This window comes from Pseudophryne corroboree, chromosome 6 (genome assembly GCF_028390025.1).
Source record: "Pseudophryne corroboree isolate aPseCor3 chromosome 6, aPseCor3.hap2, whole genome shotgun sequence".
NCBI lineage: Eukaryota > Metazoa > Chordata > Amphibia > Anura > Myobatrachidae > Pseudophryne > Pseudophryne corroboree.
In genome coordinates, this window is record NC_086449.1 from 816,922,253 (window position 1) to 816,942,813 (window position 20,561).

The 20,561-nt window shown below is 46.9% G+C and overlaps 1 protein-coding gene across 3 annotated transcripts in view; it reads left to right on the forward strand.

Moving 5' to 3' along the window:
- Positions 1–329: 329 nt before the first annotated feature.
- STK38L (serine/threonine kinase 38 like) overlaps positions 330–20,561 on the forward strand; it is a 56,818-nt gene continuing 36,586 nt past the window's right edge. For 2 of the 3 annotated variants that reach the window (XM_063929125.1, XM_063929126.1), the window contains exon 1: positions 330–498. The gene's annotated coding sequence lies outside the window, so the exon portion shown is untranslated. The remainder of the gene's footprint in view (positions 499–20,561) is intronic. The other variant, XM_063929124.1, reaches the window with a different exon arrangement.

Sequence of the window (20,561 nt, forward strand, 5' to 3'; positions counted from 1 at the left end):
AGCTGTGTAAACAACAGGGGTCCTGAATTAAATAATCATATATAGGCTTGCTATAATATCTATCAGTTATTAGAATGCATTTATAACTAGGAGGCTGCTGGAGTGCTATCAGGGCACCAGAGAATGAGTTAATGACTGTCCTCATATTGATCTGCCACTCAGTAAAGATGAAAGGAACATTACAATGACTTTGGTCGCCTTAAACATGGCCGCCCCATTAGAATTGCAGCCCCGCTTTGTGGAGACAGTTCTGGGTACCAGTGGAGACCTCTAGCGGCGGGAGGAGCCAGTGAGGTAATGTTTGTGAATGGGGGCGTGTCCATGATGGGAATCTGGCTGCGGGGATTAGAGAAGGCGGAGCTCCAGGGACAGGTGCGCAGCCGCAGATCTCGCGAGGCGTGGGGATCTGCCTGCGAGGTGGGAGCAGTGTTGGACGGCTCAGTTCGAGCTCTGGAGACCGGTGCGAGGTGACACATCCCGGGGAGAGGAGGAGGAGAGGTGAGCCGCTCACATTGCGGGTGTATGTGTGCCTGACCTGCCATATATCCCTGCACTGGTCTGTACCACTATATACCATACCATCTGTGCAGTGCACCCTATATATCATTGTACTGTCCTGTAATATCCTACCTATACTAATATACATCCCTGTCCTCTCCTTATATATCACTGTACTGTAATATCCTACCTATACTAATATACATCCCTGTCCTCTCCTTATATATCACTGTCCTGTAGTATCCTACCTATACTAATATACACCCCTGTCCTCTCCTTATATATCACTACTGTATACTCTATATACATCACTGTACTGTCCTATGCTATATCCTACCTGTACTAATATACATCCCTGTCCTCTCCTTATATATCACTACTGTACTCTATATACATCACTGTACTGTCCTGTAATATCCTACCTGTACTAATATACATCCCTGTCCTCTCCTTATATATCATTGTACTGTACTCTATATACATCACTGTACTGTCCTATGCTATATCCTACCCATACTAATATACATCCCTGTCCTCTCCTTATATATCCCTACTGTGCTCTATATACATCACTGTACTGTCCTGTAATATCCTACCTATACTAATATACATCCCTGTCCTCTCCTTATATATCACTGTCCTGTAATATCCTACCTATACTAATATACACCCCTGTCCTCTCCTTATATATCACTACTGTACTCTATATACATCACTGTACTGTCCTGTACTATCCTACCTATACTAATATACACCCCTGTCCTCTCCTTATATATCATTGTACTGTACTCTATATACATCACTGTACTGTCCTATGCTATATCCTACCTATACTAATATACATCCCTGTCCTCTCCTTATATATCATTGTACTGTAATCTATATACATCACTGTACTGTACTGTAATATCCTACCTGTACTAATATACTTCCCTGTCCTCTCCTTATATATCACTGTACTGTAATATCCTACCTATACTAATATACATCCCTGTCCTCTCCTTATATATCACTACTGTACTCTATATACATCACTGTACTGTCCTATGCTATATCCTACCTGTACTAATATACATCCCTGTCCTCTCCTTATATATCACTACTGTACTCTATATACATCACTGTACTATCCTACCTATACTAATATACATCCCTGTCCTCTCCTTATATATCATTGTACTGTACTCTATATACATCACTGTACTGTCCTATGCTATATCCTACCTATACTAATATACAACCCTGTCCTCTCCTTATATATCATTGTACTGTACTCTATATACATCACTGTACTGTCCTATGCTATATCCTACCTATACTAATATACAACCCTGTCCTCTCCTTATATATCATTGTACTGTACTCTATATACATCACTGTACTGTCCTGTAATATCCTACCTGTACTAATATACATCCCTGTCCTCTCCTTATATATCACTGTACTGTAATATCCTACCTATACTAATATACATCCCTATCCTCTCCTTATATATCACTGTACTGTAATATCCTACCTATACTAATATACATATACATCACTGTCCTCTCCTTATATATCACTACTGTACTCTATATCACTGTACTGTCCTGTCACTTATAGTATTGTTTTATTTCTCTGACGTCCTAGTGGATGCTGGGGACTCCGTAAGGACCATGGGGAATAGATGGGCTCCGCAGGAGACTGGGCACTCTAAAGAAAGATTTAGGACTATCTGGTGTGCACTGGCTCCTCCCCCTATGACCCTCCTCCAAGCCTCAGTTAGATTTCTGTGCCCGGCTGAGCTGGATGCACACTAGGGGCTCTCCTGAGCTCCTAGGAAGAAAGTGTTTGTTAGGTTTTTTATTTTCAGTGAGACCTGCTGGCAACAGACTCACTGCATCGAGGGACTAAGGGGAGAAGAAGCGAACCTACCTAAGTGGTGGTAGCTTGGGCTTCTTAGGCTACTGGACACCATTAGCTCCAGAGGGATCGAACACAGGACCCGACATCGTCGTCCGTTCCCGGAGCCGCGCCGCCGGCCCCCTTACAGAGCCAGAAGCAAGAAGGTGGTCCGGAAAATCGGCGGCTGAAGACTTCTGTCTTCTCCAAGGTAGCGCACAGCACTGCAGCTGTGCGCCATTGCTCCTCATGCACACCACACACTTCGGTCACTGATGGGTGCAGGGCGCTGGGGGGAGGCGCCCTGAGCAGCAACACCTTGGCTGGCAAACTGGCACCATATATAGCCCCAGAGGCTATATAGGTGCTTTTTAACCCCTGCCAGAATCCATAAAAATGCGAAAGTCCGCAAAAAAGGGGCGGAGCTATCTCCTTCAGCACACTGGCGCCATTTTTCCCTCACAGCTCCGTTGGAGGGAAGCTCCCTGGCTCTCCCCTGCAGTCAATACTACAGAAAGGGTTAAAAAGAGAGGGGGGGCACAATTTAGGCGCAGTATACAATATATATAGGCAGCTATAAGGGAAAACACTCTTATATGTGATATCCCTGTGATATATAGCGCCCTGGTGTGTGCTGGCATACACTCTCCCTCTGTCTCCCCAAAGGGCTTTGTGGGGTCCTGTCCTCTGTCAGAGCATTCCCTGTGTGTGTGCTGTGTGTCGGTACGGCTGTGTCGACATGTATGAGGAGGATAATGATGTGGACGCGGAGCGAATGCCTGTAAATGTGATGTCACCCCCTGCGGGATCGACACCGGTGTGGTTGGACTTATGGAAGGATTACGTGAAAGTGTCAACTCCTTACACAAAAGGTGGACGACACAGAACAGCCGGCTACTCAGCTTGTGCCTGTTCCAGCGTCTCAAATGTCATGGGGGGCTCTAAAAACGCCCGCTACCTCAGATGGCAGAAACAGATGTCGACACGGATACCGACTCCAGTGTCGACGACGATGAGACTAGTGTACCCTCCAAATAGGTCCACCCGTTACATGATTGAGGCAATGAAAAATGTATTACACATTTATGATAATACCCCAGGTACCACATAAAAGGGTATTATGTTTGGTGAGAGAAAACTACCAGTAATTTTTCCTGCATCTGAGAAATTAAATGAGGTGTGTGAGGAAGCGTGGTCTTCCCCCGGTAAGAAATTGATAATTTCTAAACGGTAATTGGCAGTGTACCCTTTCCCGCCAGAGGATAGGTCACGTTGGGAAACACCCCATAGGGTAGATACAGCGCTTACACGCTTATCAGAAAAGGTGGCACTACCGTCTCCGGATACGGCCGCCCTGAAGGAACCTGCTGATAAAAAGCAGGGGGTTACCCTGAAAGATATAGTCACACACTCGGGCATTATATTGCGACCAGCCATTGCTTCGGCATGGATGTGCAGTGCTCCCGCTGCGTGGTCAGATTCCCTGTCGGAAAATTACTATGGAGAGGGACAATATTTTGCTGACAATAGAGCTTATAAAAGACGTGGTCTTATACATGCGTGATGCACAGAGGGATATTTGCCGGCTGGCATCAAAAATAAGCGCTAGGTCCATTGCCGCCAGACGGGGGTTATGGACTCGGCAATGGTGAGGCGATTACGACTCGAATCGGCACATGGAAGTTTTGCCCTATAAGGGGGTAAAACTGTTTGGGGATGGTCTTTCAGACCTCGTTTCCACAGCTACTGCTGGGAAATCGACTTTTTTGCCACAGGCTACCCCACAACAAAAGAAAGCACCGTATCATCAAGTACAGTCCTTTCGGCCCCAGAAAAGCAAGAGGGCTAGAGGCTCATCCTTTCTGCCGAGAGGCAAAGGTAGAGGAATAAGCTGCAGCACACAGCTAGTTCCCAAGAGCAGAAGTCCTCCCTGCGTCCGGTAAGTCCACAGCATGACGCTGGGGCTGCTCAGGCGGACCCGGGTACGGTGGGGGCCCGTCTCAGAAATTTCAGCGCCCAGTGTGCTCTCTCACATGGATCCCTGGGTCCTTCAAGTAGTATCTCAGGGGTACAGGCTGGAGTTCGAGACGTTCTTCCCCCCGCCGTTTCCTAAAATCTGCCTTACCGGCACCTCCCTCTGCCAGGGAGGCGGTGTTGGTGGCTATTCAACACTATAATCACAACAAGTGATTGTCAAGGTGCCCCTCCTTCAGCAAGGAAGGGGTTACTATTCCACAATGGTTGTGGTACCGAAACAGAACGGTTCGATGAGACCCATCTTAAAATTAAAATACTTGAACTTTTATATCAGAAGATTCAAGTTCAAGATGGAATCGCTCAGGGCGGTTATTACGAGCCTGGACGAGGGGGATTACAGGGTCTCCCTGGACATCAAGGATGCGTACCTGCATGTCCCCATTTACCCTCCTCACCAGGAGTACCTCAGATGTGTGGTACAGGACTGTCACTATCAGTTCCAGACGCTGCCGTTGGAGTTGTCCACGGCACCGAAGGTCTTTACCAAGGTAATGGCCGAAATGATGATACTCCTTCGCAAGAAGGAAGTTTTTATTATCCCGTACTTGGACGATCTCCTGATAAAGGCGAGGTCCAAAGAACAGTTGGTAGTGGGGGTAGCACTCTCTCGGGAAGTGCTACAACAGCACGACTGGATTATCAATATTCCAAAGTCACAGCTGGTCCCGACGACACGTCTTCTGTTCCTGGGAATGATTCTGGACACAGACCAGAAAAGAGTGTTTCTTCCAGTGGAAGCACACGAGTCCTGGGGAAAAAAAAAAAAAAAAAAAAATGGTAGCTTCGTACGAAGCATAATTCCATTCGGAAGGTTCCACGTAAGGACGTTCCAGTGGGACCTGTGGGACAAATGGTCCGGGTCCCATCTACAGATACAACAGCGGATAACCCTGTCGGCAAGAAACAGGGTGTCGCTGCTGTGGTGGCTGCAGAGGGCTCATCTACTAGAGGGCCGCAGATTCGGAATACAGGACTGGGTCCTGGTGACCACGGAGGCCAGCCTTCGGGGCTGGGGTGCAGTCACACTGGGAAGAAATTTCCAAGGAGATTTCGCTTCACATAAATATTCTGGAGCTAAGGGCCATTTACAATGCCCTATGCCAAGCAAGGCCCCTGCTTCAGAACCAGCCGGTACTGATCCAATCAGACAATATCACGGCGGTCGCCCATGTAAACAGACAGGGCGGCACAAGAAGCAGGATGGCGATGGCAGAAGCCACAAGGATTCTCCGATGGGCGACCTACACCCAGGAGAATGGGAATTCTTCCAGAGGTTTTCCAAATGCGGGTAAACCGTTGGGAATGACCACGGGTGGACATGATGGCGTCCCGCCTCAACAAAAAGTTGAAAAGATATTGCGCCAGGTCAAGGGACCCTCAGGCGATCGCTGTGGACGCTCTAGTGACACCGTGGGTGTACCAGTCGGTTTATGTGTTTCCTCCTCTACCTCTCATACCCAAGGTGCTGAGAATAATAAGAATGCGAGGAGTGAAAACCATACTCGTGGTTCCGGATTGGCCAAGAAGAGCTTGGTACCCGGAACTTCAAGAGATGCTGGCAGAGGACCCTTGGCCTCTGCCGCTCAGACAAGACCTGCTGCAGCTGGGACCCTGTCTGTTCCAAGACTTACCGCGGCTGCGTTTGACGGCATGGCGGTTGAACACCGGATCCTAAAGGAAAAGGGTATTCCGGAGGAAGTCATCCCTACCCTGATCAAAGCCAGGAAGGATGTCACCGCAAGACATTATTACCGCATTTGGCGGAAATATGTTGCTTGGTGTGAGGCCATGAAGGCCCCGAAGGAGGAATTTCAACTGGGTCGATTCCTACACTTCCTGCAAGCAGGGGTGACGTTGGGCCTCAAATTGGGGTCCATCAAGGTCCAGATTTCGGCTCTGTCGATTTTCTTCCAGAAAGAACTGGCTTCACTGCCTGAAGTTCAGACTTTTGTCAAAGGAGTTCTGCATATTCAGCCTCCTTTTGTGCCCCCAGTGGCACCTTGGGATCTCAATGTGGTTTTGGCATTCCTGAAATCACATTGGTTCGAACCACTTAAGACTGTGGAATTAAAATATCTCACGTGGAAAGTGGTCGTACTGTTGGCCCTGGCTTCGGCCAGGCGGGTTTCAGAATTGGCGGCTTTGTCTTGAAAAAGCCCTTATCTGATTTTCCAGATGGATAGGGCAGAATTGAGGACTCGTCCTCAGTTTCTCCCGAAGGTGGTCTCAGCTTTTCACTTGAACCAACCTATTGTGGTGCCTGCGGCTACTAGGGACTTGGAGGATTCCAAGTTGCTGAACGTAGTCAGGGCCCTGAAAATTTATGTTTCCAGGACGGCTGGAGTCAGAAAAACTGACTCGCGGTTTATCCTGTATGCACCCAACAAGCTGGGTGCTCCTGCTTCTAAGCAGTCTATTGCGCGCTGGATTTGTAGCACTATTCAGCTGGCGCATTCTGCGGTAGGATTACCGCAGCCTAAATCAATAAAAGCCCATTCCACAAGGAAGGTGGGCTCATCTTGGGCGGCTGCCCGAGGGGTCTCGGCTTTACAACTTTGCCGAGCAGCTACTTGGTCAGGGGCAAACACGTTTGCTAAACTCTACAAATTTGATTCCCTGGCTGAGGAGGACCTGGAGTTCTCTCATTCGGTGCTGCAGAGTCATCCGCACTCTCCCGCCCGTTTGGGAGCTTTGGTATAATCCCCATGGTCCTTACGGAGTCCCCAGCATCCACTAGGACGTCAGAGAAAATAAGATTTTACTCACCGGTAAATCTATTTCTCGTAGTCCGTAGTGGATGCTGGGCGCCCATCCCAAGTGCGGATTATCTGCAATACTTGTACATAGTTATTGTTACAAAAATCGGGTTTTGTTGTGAGCCATCTCTTCAGAGGCTCCAATTGTTATCATACTGTTAACCGGGGTTCCTATCACGTGTTATATGGTGTGATTGGTGTGGCTGGTATGAGTCTTACCCGGGATTCAAAATCCTTCCTTATTGTGTCAGCTCTTCCGGGCACAGTTCCTTACTGAGGCTTGGAGGAGGGTCATAGGGGGAGGAGCCAGTGCACACCAGATAGTCCTAAATCTTTCTTTAGAGTGCCCAGTCTCCTGCAGAGCCCGTCTATTCCCCATGGTCCTTACGGAGTCCCCAGCATCCACTACGGACTACGAGAAATAGATTTACCGGTGAGTAAAATCTTATTATCACTAGTGTACTCTATATACATCACTGTCCTCTCCTTATATATCACTGTACTGTAATATCCTACCTACACTAATATACATCCCTGTCCTCTCCTTATATATCACTACTGTACTCTATATAACTGTACTGTCCTGTCACTTATAGTATTGTTATATATCACTAGTGTACTCTATATACATCACTGTACTGCCCTATGCTATATCCTACCTATACTAATATACACCCCTGTCCTCTCCTTATATATCACCGTACTGTCCTGTAATATCCTACCTATACTAATATACACCACTGTCCTCACCTTATATATCACTACTGTATCACTGTACTGTCCTGTCACTTATAGTATTGTTATAAATCACTACTGTATATACATCACTGTACTGCCCTATGCTATATCCTATCTATACTAATATACATCCCTATCCTCTGCTTATATATCACTATACTGTCCTGTCACTTATAGTATTGTTACATATCACTAGTGTACTCTATATACATCACTGTACTGCCCTATGCTATATCCTACCTATACTAATATACATCCCTGTCCTCTCCTGTCACTTATTATATATCACTACTGTACTCTAGATACATCACTGTGCTGTCATGCCACTTATATGTGTATAGTATTGTTCTATATCATTGCTGTACTCTATATACATTGCTGTACTGTCCTGTAATATCCTACCTATACTAATATACATCCCTGTCCTCTCCTGTCACTTATATGTACATAGTATTATTATATACTGAAGTGGTAAATCATTGGATAGGTGCCTAGTATTGTGTAGGACCCTGTCTAGGCTGGAGAAGTGCAGCAACTCGGCGTGGCATTGATTCCACAAGTGAACAGAAGACCTCCGGAGATATGTTGACCATGTTGTCTGGATAGGTTTCCACAGCACCCTGATATTTGTAGGTGCAGGATCTTGGGTGTGAATGGACCTCACCACGTTCCATAAATGCTCTATTGGGCGAACGTGGTGGCCACATCACTCATCGAAACTGTCCATATTGCTCCTCGAACCAATTCTGGACAACTTGGGACTGATGACGCGGCGCATTATCCTGCTGGAATATTCCATCGTTGTGGGGATACATAAAGTACATGAAAGGCTGCAAATGGTCACCAAGCGCTGTAACGTAGCGGTAACAGGTTATTGACGTGTTCAGGCGGACCCAACCTATGCCTCGTGAAAAACCCCCCACACCAGAGGTTTCCAAACTCTGTCCTCAGGGCACCCTCATGGTCCACGTTTTAAGGATATTCATGGTTGAATACAGATGGTTAAATCAAATTGATTGAAGTACTACTTAGGTCACCTGTGTCCAAGCTTTGTTATCCTTAATCCTTGGACTGTTCTTGAGGATCGAGTTTGGGAACCTCTGCCCCACACAGTTACAGAACCACCACCAACGTGCACAGTACCTTTTGACAACTGGGGTCCATGGCCTCATTGGTTCTTCACCACCTGATCCCTACCATCATCCCGTAACAACTGGACCATGAGTCATCGCACCATGCCACCATGTTGCCAGTCCTCCAGGGTCCAGTTAGCAATGTCACAAGCCCAGGTGAGACGCTGTGTCTGGTGTTAGTGTTAACAGGGGTACTCTGGTGGGTCTCCTGCTCCCATATCCTATGGAATCTAAAGAACGCTGCACTGACCGGCTGGATAGAGACGCCTGGTACCTCCTGCATTAAGCATACGTGTTTGGTCGCCGTGCTGTTCACGGTGAGTGGTAATGGCTTCCATAAGGTATTCTTGGTACACGCGTGACACCGTAGATTGAGGAATGTTGAATTTCCGCACAACTTCGAAATTGGAATGTCCCATCCGTCCTGCACCTACTTTTGTCCTCTGTCTGTACTCCGTTAATTCATGTCGCCTCGCCATGCGCAGCCTCACTGGTGTTCAGACTGACGCACAAGATATCAGATTACAACTGATGCAGGTCCGGCCAAATCCATGATGCCACAGTACTGTGGCACCACCTACCATTACCTGTACATACTGCTATCCCTTGACTTTTAGCACTTCAGTGTTTATCACTACTTTTTTATGTGTGTGTGTGTGTGTATATATATATATATATATATATATATATATATATAACCTGTTTCCTGATAATACAGTATATACATAATATATATACTGTATATATTGGTATTATATCTCTACTATCAGGTTCCATTGTGTACTCTGCAGTGTGTATATTAAATGTTCACCTTCATTACTGTCCTGTATGATTATATACTGTATAATATACTCTGCGCTGATCTGTTGGACAGTATATATACATGCTACCATGCTGTTCCATGTATGTGCCGTGCTAAACCGTTCCATGCTGCCTGTATGTACTATAGATTATTACACTGCCCTGTAATTATACAGCATTACACGTGATTCACTATTCTGTAATATTCACTAATTACTGAGCTGCCTTAGTCCAATACATTTAAACCCTTTCAGTGGCGGGTTTTGGATATTTGGCCACACCTCCCAGGGCAGTTTTTTTTTTTTTACTTGCACGTTGCCAGGGGTTTCATGCGCGTTGCTAGAGGTTTTACATGTTGTGTAATGCTTTTTCCCAGGGGTTTTATGCTCTGGGATCCATGCTCGTTGCATAGGGGAATGCTCGTTGCATAGGGGTAGCTAGGGGTGGCCACCGACCATCGATGTTATCCATCAGCCATACCTACAATCAATCATAGTTACCTAATATCTGATTCCTGTGACGGTGGATAAACGTTGGGTGGACATTTGTTCTCCTGTTGATCAGGATATAAATATATAGGGTTCTATTTACTAAGCCTTGGCTGGAGATAAAGTACCAGCCAATCGGCTCCTATCGGCCATTTCTCAGGCTGGATTTGAAAAATGACAGTTAGTAACTGATTGGTTGGTGCTTTATGTCCGTCTACTTTATCTCCATCCAAGGTTTAGTAAATAGTGTTTACAGTCACTTATAGAGGCGTTGGGCCACCAAGCACGACCACTTCCTCAGTATCTGGACCTGCGCCGGCGGTATGCAGTATCGCTACGGACGCTTGGTTGGTGGTGGGTGGAAATGCTGTCTCCAGCATCGTTTCAGGATATGCCATAAATACTGTATTGGGTGTGAGATCTGGTGTCAGAAGTGGCCACGCCATATGGATATTTCCATCCGTGTCCTACTCGTGTAACCATTGGACGACCACGTGTGCATGGGACAGTCTCGTCCTGGTAGCTGTCCCTCCCACCAGGGATGAACTGCACCAACACGGGACAGATTGTTACTTATTGAGTTATCCAATTACCCCTGAGCTTGTCTTCTAAAGGAAATTACCACACCGAAACCAGGGCGTGCAAATTACTATTATCAGTTACTTATATAGCGCCTGCGTTTTCCGTTGTGCTGGACAGGTGATAGCAAACAGTAATAAATCAATACTGGGTAATAACGGGGCGTAGTATGGTATGCCGGCGGCCGGGCTCCCGGCGACCAGCATACCGGCACCGGGAGCCCGACCGCCGGCATACAGACAGCGTGGCGAGCGCAGATGAGCCCCTTGCGGGCTCGCCACGCTGCGGGCGCGCCACGCTATTTATTCTCCCTCCAGGGGAGTCGTGGACCCCCACGAGGGAGAACATTTGTCGGTATGCCGGGTGTCGGGATCCCGGTGCCGGTATACTGTGCGCCGGGATCCCGACATTCGGCATCATGAAGACCACCCGTAATAACGGGCAGGTAAAGAGGTAGGAGGGTCCTGCTCGGACTTTTGCCCCGGGTCGTCTTCCCAGAAACTCTCCGATTTCTCCATCAAGCAGCCTATTACATTTATCCCATCGTCTTAGTCTCTGAGGCTCTTGTTAAAGACAACCCATCTATCCCCATGTTCCCCGTAACTATAGGCGACGACGGCAGTATTTCTATACGTCGCCCTGACCATGCTTGAATGTTTGCTTAGCGACGCACGAGCCTCACCTGTATGGGAGCCCCTGCTGTCAGTATACTTGGTGTCCTCAATTTAACCAGCTTGTTTTTTCCTTTCTATATATGGTACAGTATATCATTAACATAAGGTTTATCATTAACATGACCAAACAATTTATTCGTTAGAGGAATTTCCCAAGCAGTGTTGTCACCATTTGTGTTCTGTGTTGTGTTCCTAATTGTGGATTACAGACAAGACCTCATACACCGTGTGGCTTCAGTCGCGCCAAACAGCCCATTTCGACACACTCCATTTCCCGAGCAACTTGGCCGTGCCGAGGGGCTTATTCGCTCAAAATACGTGTCTTATTTACGCAAATAAAACATCCGGTAGTGACCACACTACTTTCTAGATTGCTCTGATCAATCTGACGTGCGACACTTGTACATCTGTGCGCGACTGCATCTGAATTTGTGTATATAGTGCGCAGTGAGTGGTGTTTCGCTGCGTTTCCAATAGGAATAAGATGCAGAATTTAAAGAGACACACCGCACATCACAGCTCTTGGAGGGTCTCAGCCGCGCCGGGCGTCTGGTGCTGCAGGGCGTATTGAGACTAGAGTACGAGGACTAATCTGTAGCTCTCAGGTTTAAGCAGGAAATGTTTCTTTCAGAACCAGTTCTCCAGCTGCTGCCCACGGCTCATACAGTGCTACCTGTCAGTGCTTCCACTCATCCAGTACTGGAGAGTGTGTGTATAATACATGTAATTATAGGCAAAGGATTAAATAGTTTTCCTATGCGGCAGTAGTTATTGAGACATACAAGTGACTTGCACAAGCTTACAGCATGATGTCACACATATGAGCCAGTAGTTAGTGACTTACGCAAGCTTACAGCATGATGTCACACATATGAGCCAGTAGTTAGTGACTTACGCAAGCTTACAGCATGATGTCACACATATGAGCCAGTAGTTAGTGACTTACGCAAGCTTACAGCATGATGTCACTGGACATTTAGGGGCCGATTCAGTTGTAGCAAGCGCCCCCTGCTGAGTGTCTATACTGATGGGCGTTTATCAGAGCTATTCAATTGTTGCTCTGATAAGATGCCCATTAGTAGTTAATTCACCGGACTGCTCCATCTAAAGAGCTTGATTGGGCGCACAAACTACAGACTTTTTAACACATATTTTTTTTTTAACTGGCACTTCCAGAGGCTGCGAGAAACAGTATGACTGCCGTGGCTAATGGGCGCCTGATCGGAGCAATAATTGAATAGCTCTGATAGACACCCATTCCTATAGATGCCCAGCAGGACGGCGTCATGGCGGAACATTTTATCTGCTGCTGTGTGGAGAGACTGTGGTCATAACTGATATTTAAAGGGACAGGAACCGTATTTTATGTTTCAAAGGACATCATTCTTTTTTATATAGCCAAAAATATTAATCTGTGAATCCTGTAATTTATTCCACTGTGAGTGTCTGAGTAAATGTCAAAGTCCAGTCTCCGTTATTATGTACAGCTTTTAGTGGACAATCTGCTATGAATTGGTGTTAATAGATGCTGGTAAAATATAAAATAGAAATGGCGCTTACAGGTTTGTGTGTGTGTGTATACTCATATATATGTGTAGTAAGTTCGTTACCCCTAATTGGGCGAAGCGCGTTAGTCCTGTTTCTGACAATTGCTACCCTTATTTCGAACTGTGGACTTATGATATAACGGTTGGTTGTTCAGTGGCCAAGAGTTCCTCTACAATTATTAGATATTCTGTTTTTATGTACGGACATTTTATTACTTGTTTGAGTTCAAAATAATTCTTCATTTTTTTTTTTTTTAAACTATTGAATAGCACATTGGGGTCGATTCAATTCGGCAACTTATGATTAGCGCCGGGAATTAGCTCCTGACACTATTCAATTCAGTTGCTAGTTACCCGCAATTGTCGGGAATTCTTCTCTCATCCCCGGGGGGTGAGAGAAGAAAACCGACAAAAGTGTAGCCGCGCGGCCGGCGCGAGGCTGATTCTGTCGGGAATCCGCATCGCCGCGTGTAGTTAAGTCGGAGAATGCCCGTTCTCCCGACAAAACTACCTGTTAAGTCGGCGAGAACGGGCCATCGCCGACTTAACTGGAGCTGAATTGAATAGCGTCGGGAGCTAATTCCCGGCGCTATTCATAAATTGCCGAATTAAATCGACCCCATTGTGTTATGTTTATATCATTCTCCCAGAGGTACATTGGGTTGATGATGTTTAGTTGAGCACTTCAAATTTTCACATTGGGGTCGATTCAATTCACTGACAGTTGAATAGCGCCGGAAATTAGCTCCCGTCGCTATTCAATTCAGCTCAAGTTAAGTCGGCGAAGGCCCGTTCTCACGGACATAACAGGTTGAATTGTCGGGAGAACGGGCATTCTCGGACTTAACTCCCCGCCGCGATGCTGATTCCCGACAGAATCAGCTTCGCGGCAGCACTTTTGTCGGATTTCTTCTCTCATCCCCCGGGGGTGAGAGAAGAATTCCCGACAATTGAGGGTCACTTGTCGCTGTATTGAATAGCGCCGGGAGCTAATTCCCGGCGCTATTCAACTGTCAGTGAATTGAATCGACCCCATTGTGGCACGCAGATATTTAAGAAGTTTACTCATTGTGATGTCCTATTTCTGCCACGTTTGATACACCTGTGTGTGGTGCCTTTAGGTGTGCGCGTGTTACCAGCAGCTGCCAGCTTGTATTTTAGCCTCGTTTTCCTTTTATATATCCGATGTTTATAGAAACATCATCACCCATTAGTTCTCCCGTAAAGGTAGCCGCTGGTTTCATTACTTCTTAGAGTTATTGGTCCTCTCTGGTCTCTGATTCCTCTCTATGATTTACTATAAGCAGTATTGTTATTTGTGTCGGCGTTACGCAGTGATGACACCACACAGACACACGTGCGATGTACGATGTGTGTTTACATTGCCGTCCAGTATGATTGCAGATGGTAATTACAGACACGAGCCTCCACGCCCCGTGTGTCCTCCGTGTAGCTGCAGAATGAATTAGCCCTAGCATGACGCTCCTTTTGTATGTGACTATCCGCATGCTGCACCTAGGATATGGGGACAGCAGTCTACAGGGACAGTCGGAGCCTAGAGAGTGCTTAGCAGACATGGGCCAAGATGTATTCAGCTTTAACAAGAGATAAAGGGGAGACAGATAAGGAGAGAGAAAGTACCAGCCAATCAGCTCCCATCTGTCATTTTTCAAACACAGCCTGTGACATGACATTTGGGAGCTGATTGGCTGGTACTTCATCTCCCCTTATCCGTCTCCACTTTCTATTGTTAAATCTTAATACATTTGGACCATGGATACAAAGAAGATGTTTGCGCTTTGTGTCGCCGTCACGTCTTTCTCTTTTTTATTTTTTTATTCTTTTTATTTCCGATTTATATAGAAGTGTTTGTGTTTTCTATGGAACATATAAAGGCTGACGCTGCTGATTGTCTTACTCTTGAGTTTCTGTAAGGAAGCTGCTGAGTTCTCCGACTTCTACAGCTGCTACTTGTGCTGAGGGGTGTGGTGTATAATGTGACATTAACAGAACGTCGACATTGTAAATATCAACAGTCCTCCCGTCGTCAACGTGATTTTAAATTCACTTTGCTTGTAACTCTAATCGCAGCCTAACCATAAACTCGGGGCTGTCACACTCACAACGTCAATATTATGCCATTGTCGGCATTCTTGTGTCGGCATTCTGACTGCATGTCTGTGCTACGGAGCTGACGGAGAGCTAGTGCGCTGCTGGCCTGAAGTTGCACTTTGCTGTGTTGTCCATGTACCTTAGACCCGTGTAGCGCTGTATGTGCGTTGTGTATGTGATGTTTGGTTACAGATTAAGGTGCTTTGCATAACGTTATCTCTGTTTCCTGCTGATAATTTCTCTTTCATGTCAGGCTGGGTATACATCCTCTTACTGATGTCTGCGTGCCATATATCATCCAGCTCCGTGCTGGGTTACTGTGATATGGGCGCAGGACCCAGCGCAGGGATACAAGTGTAGAATCCTGGGTATGGCTGTATAATTATCCCCGAGCTCTACGTATGTCATGGTAACTGTAGTGTTTCCTGCTCTGCAGATTGCAGAATTCGGGGTACTCTGTCCTAGTGGGTCGTTCCTCTGTGGCTCTGGAAACCCCAGCCTGTTTCATAAGCCCCCCGATTTATATTGGCGAGCGCCGACCTCACACCGTCAGTACCGTTAGTGGTAATGCTAATGTTTGTTTGTGATGTGTTACCCCGCTTCTCTGTGTAATCAGGGAGATGTTGTCACTATATAAGGGTTTGTACCTTTTTAAGCTCAAATCCACCTTTAGTGGCTTTTACGTAGTCTTTAAGTGTGAGAGGTTCCTAGTGTGGAATGGAGAAACACCTTGTGGAGTACCATGCCGGGGTGTGGCAATGCCTCTGGTCGAGAGTGGAGAAAAACTGGGCTCTATATCCACCGTCCTTCTAAGGGGTTGAAATAGGACCCCTTGCGTGGAGTGGAGAATGGTCTGGTCTAGTATCATCTCTCGTACTGGGGGTTGACTCTGGCACAGAGTAGATATGAAGCTTGGTCTGGTTGGAGGTCGGGAGCAGCCTGAAGCCTGAGGTGACGTGCCCTTGGTGCAGGAAGAGCCAGGGGTGCCCGAATGTGCACTGGTGATGTCTGCCCACCTTTGCATTAGTATGGCACGTTGCGCTTTGACTTCCCCAACTTCGCTGCACTTTTCTCCTTTGCCCTGACCTTTCGGCTAGGGCAGGGATCATTTTTATCCACCCCCCGGCCTTCTGGCTGGGGCTTATTTATTTATTTATTCACGTGTTTTGCACTACACTGCACTTATTTGTTTTCTGTAAGTCGCGTCACTTTTTTTTTTGTTGGGGTTCAGGTGAGACCTTTATGGGCCACCCTCACCCCTAGTTGCCGAGGCCCTCTCCTTTTGGGGAGGGCCAGAGGCTGTTTCGATCCCCAGGGGGAAGCTTCGGCCAACCTTGGGGATACCCAAGGGTCCCTCTGCGCTTTCGCAAGGGGGGAACCCACAGTCCCTTTTTCCCCTCAGTAGGCCTTTTGGCTCTGAGGGGTTGGGGAGTAACGGGGCCCTTCTCCTTTTGGAGAGGGTCCAAGAACCTACGCCCCCAGCATGTTTGGCTCAGACACTGGGTGATGAAGTCACGCACCTCGGGCTTCAAGTGAAAAAAAATAAATAAATTAAAGGGGAGATTCAGTTTTTTTTTTTGTTGTTTTTTTTTGGGGGGGGCGCACAAAGTAATGGGCATTCGACAAAGCTATTCAATTGTTGCTCTGATTGGGTGTGACTGCTGAGAGGTCCATTACTTATCGCGTTTGCCACGGCTAAGTCCGTCTAAACTTTTGAGGCCAGTAGAGACTTTTTAGCTGATTTCCGCTCACCATCTCATGAGGGTGCAACAATTAGAAACATAGAATGTGACTGCAGATAAGAACCACTTGGCCCATCTAGTCTGCCCCTTTTTTTTATCCTTTAGGTACCGGTAATCTCAACCCTTTTTGAACCTTAATTCTTTTTAAGGTTATTCATGTGCCTATCCCAAGCATGTTTAAATTGCTCTGCAGTCTTAGCCTCTACCACCTCTGATGGGAGGCTAGTCCACTTATCCACTACCCTTTCTGTGAAGTAATTTTTCCTTAAATTTCCCCTGAACCTTCCCCCTCAAGTCTGTGTTTGTCCTCGAGTTCTAATACTTCTCTTCCTTTGAAGAATGTTTCCCTCCTGAACTTTAAGACCCTTGATATATTTGAAAGTTTCTATCATGTCCCCCCTTTCCCTCTCTCCTCCAAACTATACATGTTAAGGTCTTTTAGCCCCCCCCCACCCGGCCGTCTGACTGGGGCTTATTTATTTATTTATTCGTGTGCTTTGCACTATTTTGCACTACACTGCACTTATTTATGTTTTCTGTAAGTCACGTCACGTTTTTTTGTTGGGGTTTAGGTGAGACCCTTATGGGCCACCCTCTCCCCTAGTTGCCAAGGCGCTCTCCTTTTGGGGAGGGCCAGAGGCTGTTTCGATCCCCAGGGGGAAGCTTCGGCCAACCAATTGAATTGAAGCTTCGTCCAGCAATTGAATAGCTTTGTCGGGTGCCCATTACTAGGAGTGCCCATAGAAAACAATTGAATCTCCCTCTCTAACCGGGTAATGTGCAAAATAAACTATAATGCCCAGCCTCTACCCAATATCTGTGCACTGATACACTCCCTTCAGTAGAGCGACTGTAGGGATTATGTAATAGCTAGGCTTACCATGCTATCCCTATAAACCGGGACACGCATGAATTATACAGGTTCTGTGGCTGGCGGTTTTCAAGCCTGCATATCACCTGGTATTAATCATCCACAGAACCTGTGTAATTCATGAGTGTCCCGGTTAATAGGGATAGTATGGTAAACCTACTAATAGCCCATATTGCTCCCACCCTCGTATGCCGCCCTCCGTCTCCCCCCGGCTCCGCCACCACGTTTTAGATCTTTTTATTTATTTTTGCTGCTTGTTTCAAACATTTGCCATCATTTATACCGTGTTGCAGGCGTCGATGCGGCCCCACCACCCGTACTCATTGGCTCGCTCCTGTAGCTTTCATCATTATCCCTGTGCACTCGCACCAGCCTCGTATGTGGTTCATACCTGGGGCAATAGATCACTCTGAAATCAAGCGGATCTCTGCGTCTGCAGCTCTCTACTGAGCCCACGGCTCCGTCTTCACAACTTCACTGAGCTAAGCTAACCTAGGGCCTAATTCAGACCTGATCGCTGTGCTGCTAATTTGCAGAGGTCTGCGATCAGATAGCCGCTGCCCATAGAGAGTGAAAACCCTCTCCCCGTGTAAGTGTGCGAATGCATGCGTGCGCCGTGCGTAAACTTCCCCAGACAGCGGACATCTGCAAATCCATTCGCAACTCACTCACCATCAAATGATTTTTCCAGTCTGTGCGCAGCCCAGGACTTACTCCTCCAGCGCGATGAGAACAGGCTGATCGGGGGCCGGAGCTGAGGTCACACACCCGCCCTGAAAACGCTTGGGAACGCCCGCGTTGTCCCTGACACTCCCTGAAAACGGCCAGACACCACCCCCACACGCCCGCTTCCTGTCAATCAGCCTGCTTGCGCCTAGCGATAAAAAAATTGCACAACCCCCCCCTCCCTGTCTGTTTGTCTGTGAGCCCTCCCCCTTTCCAGCACCTGATACATAATTATCTCCAGGAATGACCGAGCAACTACCATTGTTTATCTGCTTGTGTGCGAGAGGCATTGAATGGGAGCAGTATTTGGAAGGCATGCTATTCCTTGTAGTGCCAATGGGAGATCCTGGGGGTGGCTCCCGGGTAAGTTAGCTCTCTGTCTGGATGTGTTTTAGTAATAGCCTTTATCATGAGGCCTACTGTGACAAATTGGGATCCGGTCTGAAGATCGACAATGTTTAGGTCGACCACTATAGGTCGACAGTCACTAGGTCGACATGGATGGAAGGTCGACAGGGTTTCTAGGTCGACAGGTCTAAAGGTCGACATGAGTTTTTCACATTTTTTTTCTTTTTTTGAATTTTTTCATACTTAACGATCCACGTGGACTACGATTGGAACGGTAATCTGTGCCGAGCGAAGCGAAGGCACCATGCCCGAAGCATGGCGAGCGAACGCGGTGCACTAATTTGGGATCCCGGTCACTCTACGAAGAAAACGACACCAAAAAACAAAAAAAATCCTCATGTCGACCTTTAGACCTGTCGACCTTCCATCCATGTTGACCTAGTGACTGTCGACCTAGATACTGTCGATTTGATGAACCACACCCGACAAATTACATGGCCCTATGTGGGCACTGCTATTATGTAGTGTTAGGACTGCTGACATCGGAGAAGCCTTGAAGTGGCTCAGCAGCTTAAACATGTGTTTGCAAACATGTTTAAACTAGTTCTCTGAATTTCTATTACCAGATAGGTTCAGGTATGGTTACAGGTAATTTTTAGTGTGCTGAAGGGAAATGTAGGGGTGGGATTTGCAACCCCCACCCCCCTCTGTCTGTTTTTTTGCAGTGTGTCTTTGCGCTTGTGCATTGCGTTCCGTACGCATGCGCAATCATTCGATAATCGACCGATGTGTGATTTCGGGTCTGAATTAGGCCCACTGCGCCATGTCTGAGACATGATGGCCATAGATTTGTAATGTAACATCTATAGGCTTCTAGTGGAACCAAAGGTATTGGCTGTAGGTGTGTTACATGGCCTTTGTACACATTACTGGAGTGGAAACGTGCCGCTGTGTCTCACAGCTAGAGTATAATGAGGGAAAGATTAGGGTAGTACAGATATGGATAAATTATGAGGTCGGATCAAAGTTATCTATGATCAAAGTTATCTATGAGGATAACCAGCCAATCAGACGTTTGCTTTCCTTTTCGGAACCTGCGCTACAGAAATGCCAGCGTCTGATTGGCTGCTGTGAGTTGCAGCACCTGTTTGCCAGTTACCTTTGCACCAGTATTGATAAATGTCCCCAGTTACAGTTGGTATGTACTGTATGTGGACACTGTTTCCCTCAGATAAATCTACGAGTAAGAAGCTTATTGGTTATCGGAGACGTGAGCTGGGTCAGAATACATCCTAAGCCTAGGACGGTCTACAGTAGCTGCAGGTTATGAGAACTGCTGAACGTGGCCTCACAGGCGATCAATATTGCAGTGTATTTTTGTTGATTAGTTGCTGCTGTGTACATAGGTTGCATGACGGGGAATGCAATAGTTTTGCATACCTATGAGAGTGCCGACGGAGCTATTCAATTGCTTGGTCGATGGACGCGAGTGCGCATAAAGCGGCTAAACCCATGTAAAGTCCTGGTTAGGGCGCCCAAACTACCGACTTTTCGCACATGTCTGCTCACCACCTAAGGAGGGAGCAAGCAGATATGTGTCCACGTGCGCCATTCACGCCCAAACGGAGCG